The sequence below is a fragment of the Bison bison genome, unplaced genomic scaffold (assembly GCF_000754665.1).
Source record: "Bison bison bison isolate TAMUID 2011002044 unplaced genomic scaffold, Bison_UMD1.0 scf7180017864468, whole genome shotgun sequence".
Classification (NCBI taxonomy): Eukaryota; Metazoa; Chordata; class Mammalia; order Artiodactyla; family Bovidae; genus Bison; species Bison bison.
The window spans coordinates 1597003-1606777 of NW_011495029.1; positions in this window are offsets into that span (position 1 = coordinate 1597003).

The window sequence follows — 9775 nt, forward strand, 5'->3', positions numbered from 1 at the left end:
GGGAAGAGCCCCTGCCCCCCGCCCCAACCGCAATGATTGAGGAACACCACTGCCCAATGCAACTAGAGAGGAACAGCCGAGTCTTCTGCTGCAACATGAGAGGAGCCCCTGGCCACAATGACAGAGGAGCCCCTTTCCAAAACTGGAGAGGATCCCCCTGCCACAAGTAGAGTGGAATTCCCCTGGACATCACACCTAGAGATGAGCCCCTCTGCCACAAAGAGATAAGCCCTCTGAAGTAACTTGAGAGGAGGCCTTCACAACTAGAGAGGAGCAACCCCGCTAAAATTAGTGAGGAACCCCTAGTGACAAAGAGGACACGCCTGCAGAGGCCTCCCATCGCAACCCGAGAGGAGGCACCACTGCAACTCCAGAGGAGCCCTGAGTCCTCTGCCACAATTCGAGAGGAGGACTCTGCCATTACTCGAGAGAAGCCACTGGCCACAAAGAGAGAAGACGCCCCTGGACATTGCACGGAGAGAGGAGCCACTCTGTGGCAAATACAGACGAGCCCCCCACCACAACAAGAGAGGAGCTCCCTGTACACTGTAATGAGATAAGACTCCCCTCAGACATCACAAATAAGAAACCTCCCACCATAACTAGAGAGGAGCCTGCACACCGCAACTAGAGAGGAGCTCACCAGTATACCACAACTAGAAAGGAGCTCCCACACCACAGTGAGAGAGGAATCCCCCACCACAACTAGAGAGGAGCCCCTCATGCCACAGCTAAAGAAGAGCTACAGCTGGAAAGTAGCCTCCAGCACATCACAACTATTAAGGAGCGCCTCTGCACATCGTTACCAGAGATGAGGCCCCCCACCACAACTCAAGAGGAGCACTCCACTGCAACTTGAGAGGTGACCCCTGCACACCAGAACTAGAGTGGAGCCCCCCTACCACAACTACAGAGGAGCCCCCACTGCCACAATGAGAGGAGCCCACAAACCATAGCTAGACAGAAGCCCACCCACCACAACTACAGAGTTGACCCCCACTGCAGCCATAACTAGCGAGTAACCACCTGGACACTGCAACTAGACAGGAGCCACCCTGCTCATCGCTTCTAGAGAGGTCCCCCCAACACAAGTCGAGAGGAGGCCCCACCACAACTCAATAGGAATCTGAAGTCCCCTGCCACAACTCAAAGAGGAACCCCTAGTCCCGTGCCACAACTTGAGAGGAGCTCTATGCCACAAAAGTAGATGAGCCCCTGGCCACATCAACAGAGGAGCACCACCGCCCAAACTGGAGAGGATCCCCCTGCCACAACTGGAGTGGAGTACTCCTGGACATCACATGTAGAAATGAGCCCCTCTTTCACAAATAGAGATGAGCCCCGTGAAGTAACTCAAGAGGAGCATGTCACAACTAGAGAGGAGAAACCACACTAATATTAGTGAGGAACACTTAGCACTGAAAGTAGAGAAGACACCATCCCACAGAGCCCCCAGCACAACCCAAGAGGAGGCACCACTGCAACTCGACAGGAGCCCCAAGTTCCCTGCCATAACTTGAGAGGAGCTCTCCACTGCAACTTGAGAGAAGCCACTGGCTACAATGAGAGAGGGCCCCCCCAACCCTGGACATTGCACCAAAGATGAGACCCTCTACTGCAAATAGAGATGAGGCCCCACTACAACTAGACAGGAGACCCCCTGCACATCACAGTGAGAGAGGAGTCCCCTCAGACATCACAACTGGAGAAGAGAACCCCACCACAACTAGAGAGGAGTCCACCAGCACACCACAACTGGAAAGAAGGCCCCACATTACAGCTAGAGAGGAATCCCCCTCCACAACTCGAGAGGAGCCCCCCACTAGAACATGAGAGGAGCTCCCTGCTGCAACTCGAGAGGAGCCCACCTCCACAACTATAGAGTAGCCTCCCACCTCAACTTGAGAGGAGCCCTCGGCCACTAGAGAGGAGCCCCCACCACAACTAGAGAGTAGCCCCTATGAACATCGCCACAAGAGAGGAGCACACCCACATACTGCAATTAGAGAGAAGCTCCCTGCCACAACTAGAGAGGAGCCCCTCATACCCACAGATAAAGAGGAGCCACCTGCCATGGCTGGAGAGTAGCCTCCAGCACATCACAACTATTAAGGAGCACCTCTGCACATCACTACCAGAGAGGAGGTCCCCCACCACATTCAAGAAGAGCACATGACCACAACTTGAGAGATGCCCCCTGCATAACACAACTAGAGTGGAGCCCCCTACCACAACTACAGAGGAGCCCCCCAGCCACAATGAGAGAGGAGCCTGCACACCACAATGAGAGAGGAGCCCACCCAGCACAATTACAGAGTTGACCCCCGCCGCAGCTAGAGTGGAGCCCCATGCCACTAGAGAGTAGCCACACTCACATCGCAACTAGACAGGAGTCACCCTGTATCTCACTGCTAGAGAGGAGTCTTTCTACCACAACTCAAGAGGAGGCTTGACCACAACTGAAGAGGAACAGCGAGTCCCATGCCGCAACTTGAAAGTTACACCAAGTCTCCCGCTGCAACTCGAGAGGAACCCATGCACCGCTGTGTCCCCCGCCACAACTCAAGAGGAGCCTCCCTGCCACCCCCCACCCACTGCAACTAGAGAGGAGCCTGCACACCACATCTGGAGAAGATCCCCTCACCACACCACAAATATTGAGGAACACTGCTGTCAAATGCAACTAGGGAGGAACCACCGGTCCCCTGCCGAAACTCCGGAGGAACCCCGAGTCCCTTGTCACAACTCGAGAGGGACCCCGAGTCCCCTGCCACAACTCGAGAGGAGCCCTATACCACAACACAAGAGGAGCCATCGGCAACAATGACAGAGGAGGCCTCGCAACAGAACCGGAGAGGAAATCCCTACCGTAGCTAGAGAGGAGCCTCCAGGACATCGCACCTACAGAGGACGCCCTCCGCCACAAATACAGACGAGCCCCCTGAAGTAACTCGAGAGGAGCCCCTCACAACTAGAGAGGATCAACCCTGCTAAAATTAATGAGGAACCCCTAGAGCCAAAAGTAGAGAAGACCCCTCACTGAGGAGCACCCCCTCTCCCCAACAACAACAACCTCGGGAGGAGACACAACCGCCACTGAAGAGGAGGCCCTTGTTCCCTGCTGCAACACGAGTGGAGTACCCCCCCTGCAACTCAAGAGAAGCCACCAGCCACAATGAGAGAGGAGCTTCCCATACATCACATCTAGAGAGGAGGCCCTCCACTGGAAATAGAGATGAGACCCCCTGCACATCGCCGTGAGAGAGAAGTCCCCTCAGACACCACAACTAGAGAAGAGCACCCCACGACAACTACAGAGGAGCCTGCACACTGCAACTAGAAAGGAGCCCACTAGCACACCACAACTAGGAAGGACCCCCCACACCACAGCGAGAGGAGTCCCCCACAACACCTAGAGAGGAGTCCCATGCTACAACTAGCGAGTAGCCACCCACACATTGCTGCTAGAGAAGAGTCGGCCCAACACAACTAGAGAGGTGGCCCCACTGCAACCCCAGAGGAACCCCGTGTCCCTCAATGCAACTCGAGAGGAACCCCAAGTCCCCTGCTGCAATTCAAGAGGAACTGCCAGTCTCGCGCCAGAACTTGAGTGGAGCCCCATGCCGCAACACAAGAGAAGCCCCTGGCCACAGTGACAGAGGAGTCTCCGTGACAGAACTGGAGAGGATCCCCCTGACACAACTAGAGAGGAAACCCCCCGCCCAGGACACCACACCTACAGAGGAGCCCCTTTGCCAAAAAGAGACGAGCTCCCTGAAGTAACTCAAGAGAAGCCCCTCACAACTAGAGGGGAGGAACATAATAAAATTAGTAAGAAACCCATAGCACCAAAAGTAGAGAAGACCCTTCACAGCAGAGGCACCCCCACCACAAACCCAAGAGGAGGCACAACTGCCACCTGAGAGGTGGCCAGAGTCCCCTGCCATACTTGAGAGGAGCCCTCCGCCGCAAACAGAGACGAGACCCCAACACAACTAGAGAGGAACACCATGCACATCACAATGAGAGGGGAGTCCCTTAAGACATCACAACCAGAGAAGAGCACCCCACCACAACTAGAGAGGCACCCACACACTGCAACTAGAGTGTAGCCCACCAGCGCACAGCAGCTAGAAAAAGCCCCCACACTACAGCTAGAGAAGAATCCCCCACCACAACTAGAGAGGAGCACCCCTGCACATTGCAATGAGAGAGGAGTCCCTTCAGACATCACAACTAGAGAAGCGTCCCCCACCACAACTAGTTAGGAGCCCCCCGGACATAGCGCATAGAGAAAAGCCCCTGCACAGCAAATACAGAGGAGTCCCCCACCACAACTAAAGAGGAGTCCCCCCAGTGGAATTTGAGAGGAGCCCCCTGCTGCAACTTGAAAGGAGCCCCCACCTTAACTTTAGAGGAGCCCCAAGCCAGCGCAGCAATTAGAGAGGAGCCTCCCACCACAACTAGAGAGGAATCCACCTGCCAAAACTTGAGAGTGTCCCCCTGCCCCAGTGAGAGAAAACCACCCCCCCCCCCCCCAACATTGCACCTGGAGAGGATCTCCTCCAATGTAAATAGCGATGAGCCACCTGCCACAACTCAAGTGGAGCCCCCCACCACAACTAGAGAGCAGGCCCCAGGCTAAAACTAGAGTAGCCCCCCTGAACACTGTTACTAGAGAGGGGCACACCCACACATTGCTATTAGACAGAAGCCCCCTGCCACCACTAGAGAGGAACCCTGCATGCCACAACTAAAGAGGAGGCCCCCTGCCACATCAAGAGAGTAGCCTCTCACTCATCACAACTGGAGAGGAGTACCCCAGCACATTGTTACCAGAGAGGATCCACCCCCCCGCCCCCCACGACAATTTAGAGGAGCACGCCACCACAAATCCAGAGGTGCCCCCCACACACCGCAATTAGAGAAGAGCACCCCCCCCCCACAATTAGAGAGGAGTCCACCCACCACAACTAAGAAATGACCCTCAATGCAACTAGAGAGGAGCCCCATGCCACAGCTAGAGTAGCCACTCTCACATGGCAACTAGACAGGAGCCACCCTGGCCACAACGACAGAGAAGCCCCTCGCCAAAACTGGAGAGGAACCCCCCACACAAGTAGAGAGGAGCCTCCTGGGACGTTGCACCTAGCGAGGAGCCCCTCTGTTGCAAATTCAGATGAGGTCTCTGACATAACACCAGAAGAGCCACCACACAACGAGAGAGGAACAACCCCATGAAAACTAGAGAGGAGCCCCAGCGCCAAAAGTAGAGACGATCCCCCACGCTGAGACCCACCCGCCCCCACGCTGCCTCGCCTAGAGGAGGCACCACCGCAACTCAAGAGGAGCCCTGAGTCCCCTTCTGCAACTCGTGTGGAGCCCTCTACTGCAACTTGAGAGAAACCCCACACCAAACGAGAGAGGAGCACAACTGTGGAACTGGACAGTGTCCCCCTGCCACAACTAGAGAGGAGCTGCCTGGACATCGGACCTAGGGAGGATCCCCTTCACTGCAAACAGAGACAAGCCCGCTGTTGCAACTCGAGTGGAACCCCCCACAACTAGAGAGGCACAACCTCTCCACAACTAGAGAGTAGACCCCAAGATACAACTGGAGAGTAGCCCCCTGAACACTGCCACTAGAGAGGAGCATACCTGCACATCGCAATTAGGCAGAAGCCCCCTGCAGCAAGTAGAGAAGAGCCCCCCATGCCACAGCTAAAGAGGAGGCCCCCAGCCACAATTAGAGAGTAGCCTCCCATACATCGCAACTGGAAAACAGTGCCCCTGCACATCGCTACCAGAGATGAACCTTCCCACCACAATTCAAGAGGGGCACTCCCCTGAAACTCTAGTGGTGCCCTCTGCACACTATAACTAGAAAGGAGCCTGCACACCACAGCTAGAGAGGAGCCCACACTAGGGTTGAACTCCACCACAACTAGAGAGGAGCCCCATGCCACAGCTAGAGTAGCCACCCGCACATTGCAACTAGACAGAAGCCGCCTCACCACAACTCGAGATGAGGCCCCACTGCAATTCAAGAGGAAGCCCAAGTCCCCTGCCATAACTCGAGAGGAACCCGAGCCTCCCTCCAGAACTCAAGAGGAACCCCAAATTCCCTGCAGCAACTTGAGAGGAGCCCGCACACCGCAACTAGTAAAAAGCCCAAGTGGATACTGCATGTAGAAAGGAGGCCCCACTACCACTACTAGACAGGAGCCCCCCAACCATAAATAGAGATGAGCCAACAAACTGCAATTAAAGAGGAGACCCCCTGCACACTGCAAGTAGACAGGAGTTCCCACGTCACAACTAGAGAGGACTCCCTCAGGCACAGTGCAACTGGAGAGGAGCACCCTGGCACTTCACATCTAAAGAGGAGCCCAACCATCACATCTAGAGAGTGGACCAACCTCCACAACTAGATAGTTCACCCCCAGGAGCAACTAGTGAGGAGCACACCACCAAAACTACCGAGGGGCCCCCCGTATATCACAACTGGAGTGGAGCCCCACCTTCACAAATAGAGTGGAGACCCCTGCCACAGCTAGACAGCAGCACCCGCACACTGAAACCTGAGAGGAGACCTCCAAAACAACTGGAGGGGAGCTCCCGACCAGCCCATACATCTCAATTGGAGAAAAAGTACCCTTGCACATCACAACTAGAGAGGAGCTCCCACACATATCATAACTAGAGAGCAGTTCCCCATCACAACTAGAGAGTAGCTCCCTGAATATTGCCACTAGAGAGGAGCACACCTGCAGACTTCAATTAGAAAGAAGTTGCTGCCACAGCTAGAGAGGAGCTCCCCACACCACAACTAAAGAGGATGCCCCCGCCACAACTACAGAGTAGCTTCCCATACATCGCCAATGGAAAGGAGTGCACCTTCACGCTTCATCACACCTTCATCACAACCAGAGAGGAGTCCCCACCACCACAATTCAAGAGGGGCACTCTACCACAACTAGAAAGGAGCCCCCTACGACAACTAGAAGGGAACCCCCTTGTCAAAACTAGAGAGGCGCCAGCAAACCACAACTAGAGAGGAGCCGACCCACCACAACCACACAGTTGGCCCCCACTGCAACTATAGAGGAGCCCTAGCAGCAACTAGATAGTAGCCACCTGCACATCGTTGCTAGAGAGGAGCCACCTCACCACAACTCGAGAGGAGGCCCCAGCACAACTTGACAGGAGCCCCAAGTCCCCTGCCACAACATGAGAGGAGCCCTGAGTCCCCTGCTGCAACTTGACAGGAGCCCTATGCCACCAGCCACAATGACAGAGGATCCCGCCACCAAAATTGGAGAGAATCCCCCCGCCACAAGTAGAGAGGAGCCCACTCACATTCCAACTAGAGAGAAGCCCTCTGCTCACCACAACTGGAGAGGACAGCCCACCAAAAATAGAGAGGAGACATACATGGCAAGTTGAAAGGAGCCCCCACTGCAACAGGAGAGGAGTCCCACACACACAGCAACTAGAGAGGAGTCCCCACACACAACTAGAAGAGTCCCCTGCCACAACTAGAGAGGAGCCACCCACGGCAAATCAAGAGGGGCTGGCAACTCAAGAGGAGTCCCCACCACAACTAGAGAGGAGCCCCATTCCACCACAAGAGAGGGGCCCACACAAACATCACAACTAAAGAGGATCAGCCCCACCACAACTAGAGCGTTGACTGCCCACCACAACTAGAGTTGAGCCCCCAAAGCACCTAAAGACGAACCCGCACATCACAAATACAGAGAAGCCCTATGGCAACAACTAGAGTGTAGTCTCCCACCACAACTAGAGAGTAGCCCCTTGCCCATCACAGCTAGAGAGGAACCTCTGCAACAATTCCAAGGAGGCCCATCACAACTAAAGAGGAGCTCCTAGTTCAATGCAACTAGCGAGGAGCCCCCTACCACAACTAGAGAAGAGCCCCCCAGGGCCACAACTAGTGAGAAACACCCTGTATATGGCACTTAGAGCAGAGGCCCCCCCCCCCCCACCCACAAGAAGAGATAAGCCTCCTGCCACACCTCACAAGGGCCCCTCCACCACAGCTAGAGAGGAGACCACACACCACAGCTAGAGAGTAGCCCCCTGAAACAACATGAGAGGAGACCCCTGTCGCAACTCGAGAGGAACCTCCACCACAACTTGAGAGTAGACACCCACCACAACTAGAGAGGAACCCACCCACCACAACTAGAGAGTTGACCTTCCATGGCAATGAGAGGAACCCTCTGCCACAACTAGAGAGGAGCCTGTACGCCACATCTGCAGAAGAGCCTCCCCACCCCTTACACCACAAGTATTGAGGAACATCCCTGCCCAATGCAACTATAGAGAAGCTCTCCTGCCACAACTAGAGAATTGATCACTCACCACAACTAGAGAGTAGCCCCATCCCCTTCGCAACTAGAGGGGAACCACTGCAACAACTCAAAGGAGGCCCACCACCACAACTAGAGAGGAGCTCCTAGTTCAATGCAACTAGAGATGAGCCCCCCTGATAAAGCTAGAGTGGAAACCCTGCCATAATTAGAGTGTCCCCTTGCTCATCGCAGCTAGAGAGGAACTACTGAAAAAACTTGAAGGAGTCACTCTACCACAACTAGAGAGGAACCCCTAGTATGATGCAACTGGAAAGGAAATTTCACTGCCAAATTTCAGAGGTGCCCCCCGCCCAAACAACTAGAGAGTTGACTTTCCATTGCAACAAGAGAGGAGCCCGCACTACAACTAGAGAGGAGCCTGCATAGCACATCTGGAGAAGAGCCCCCATGCACACAGCAACTATTGAGGAATACCCATGCCCAACACAACTAGAGAGGAGCCCCCGACACAACTAGAGACTTGAGGCCCTGCCACAACTAGAGAGAAGCCTGCACATCGCAACTAGAGAGGAGCCTCCCCCTCCAACAACTAGAGTGGAGACAATCCCCCACCCCCACCCCCAACAACTAGAGAGGAGCCTGCACACTGCAACTTGAGAGGAGGCCTATGACGCGACTCCAGAGAAGCCCACAGCCACAATGAGAGAGGAGCCCACGTGCCAAAACTGGAGAATGTCACCCCGCCACAACTAGAAAGGAACCCCTTGGACATTGCACCTAGAGAGGATCACCTCTGCCGCAAACAGAGGAGCCTCCAGCCGCAACTTGAGTGGAGCCTCCCATCACAAATACACAGGAGCAACCTCAGCACAACTCGAGAGTAGAACCCAAGCCGCAACTAGAGAGTAGCCCCCATGAACATCGTTACTAGAGAGAAGCTCACCCACACGTCACAATTAGACAGAAGCCCCCTGCCACAACTAGAGAGGAGCCCTCCATACCACAACAAAAGAGAAGGCCCCCTCCCACAAATAGAGAGTAGCTTCCAGCACATTGCAAATGGGAAGGAGTGCCCCTGCACATCCCTACCAGAGAGGAACCCCTCACCACAATTCCAGAGGTGCCCCACCCCACACTGCAACTAGAAGTTGCAGAGAAGAGCCCCCTCACAACAACTACTAGAGAGGAGCCTTCATACCACAACTAGAAAGGAACTTACCCACCACAACTAAGAGTTGACCCCCACACTAACAGGAGGAGCCCCATAGTGCAGCTAGAGTAACTACTTGCACATCGCAACTAGACAGGAACCACCCTGCACATCGCTGCTACAGAGGTGACAAGTTGTCTTGTCACCCCAAGACAACTCGAAAGGAGGCCCTACCGCAACTCAGGAGGAACCCCGAGTCCCTCCACAACTTGAGAGAAACCTCTAG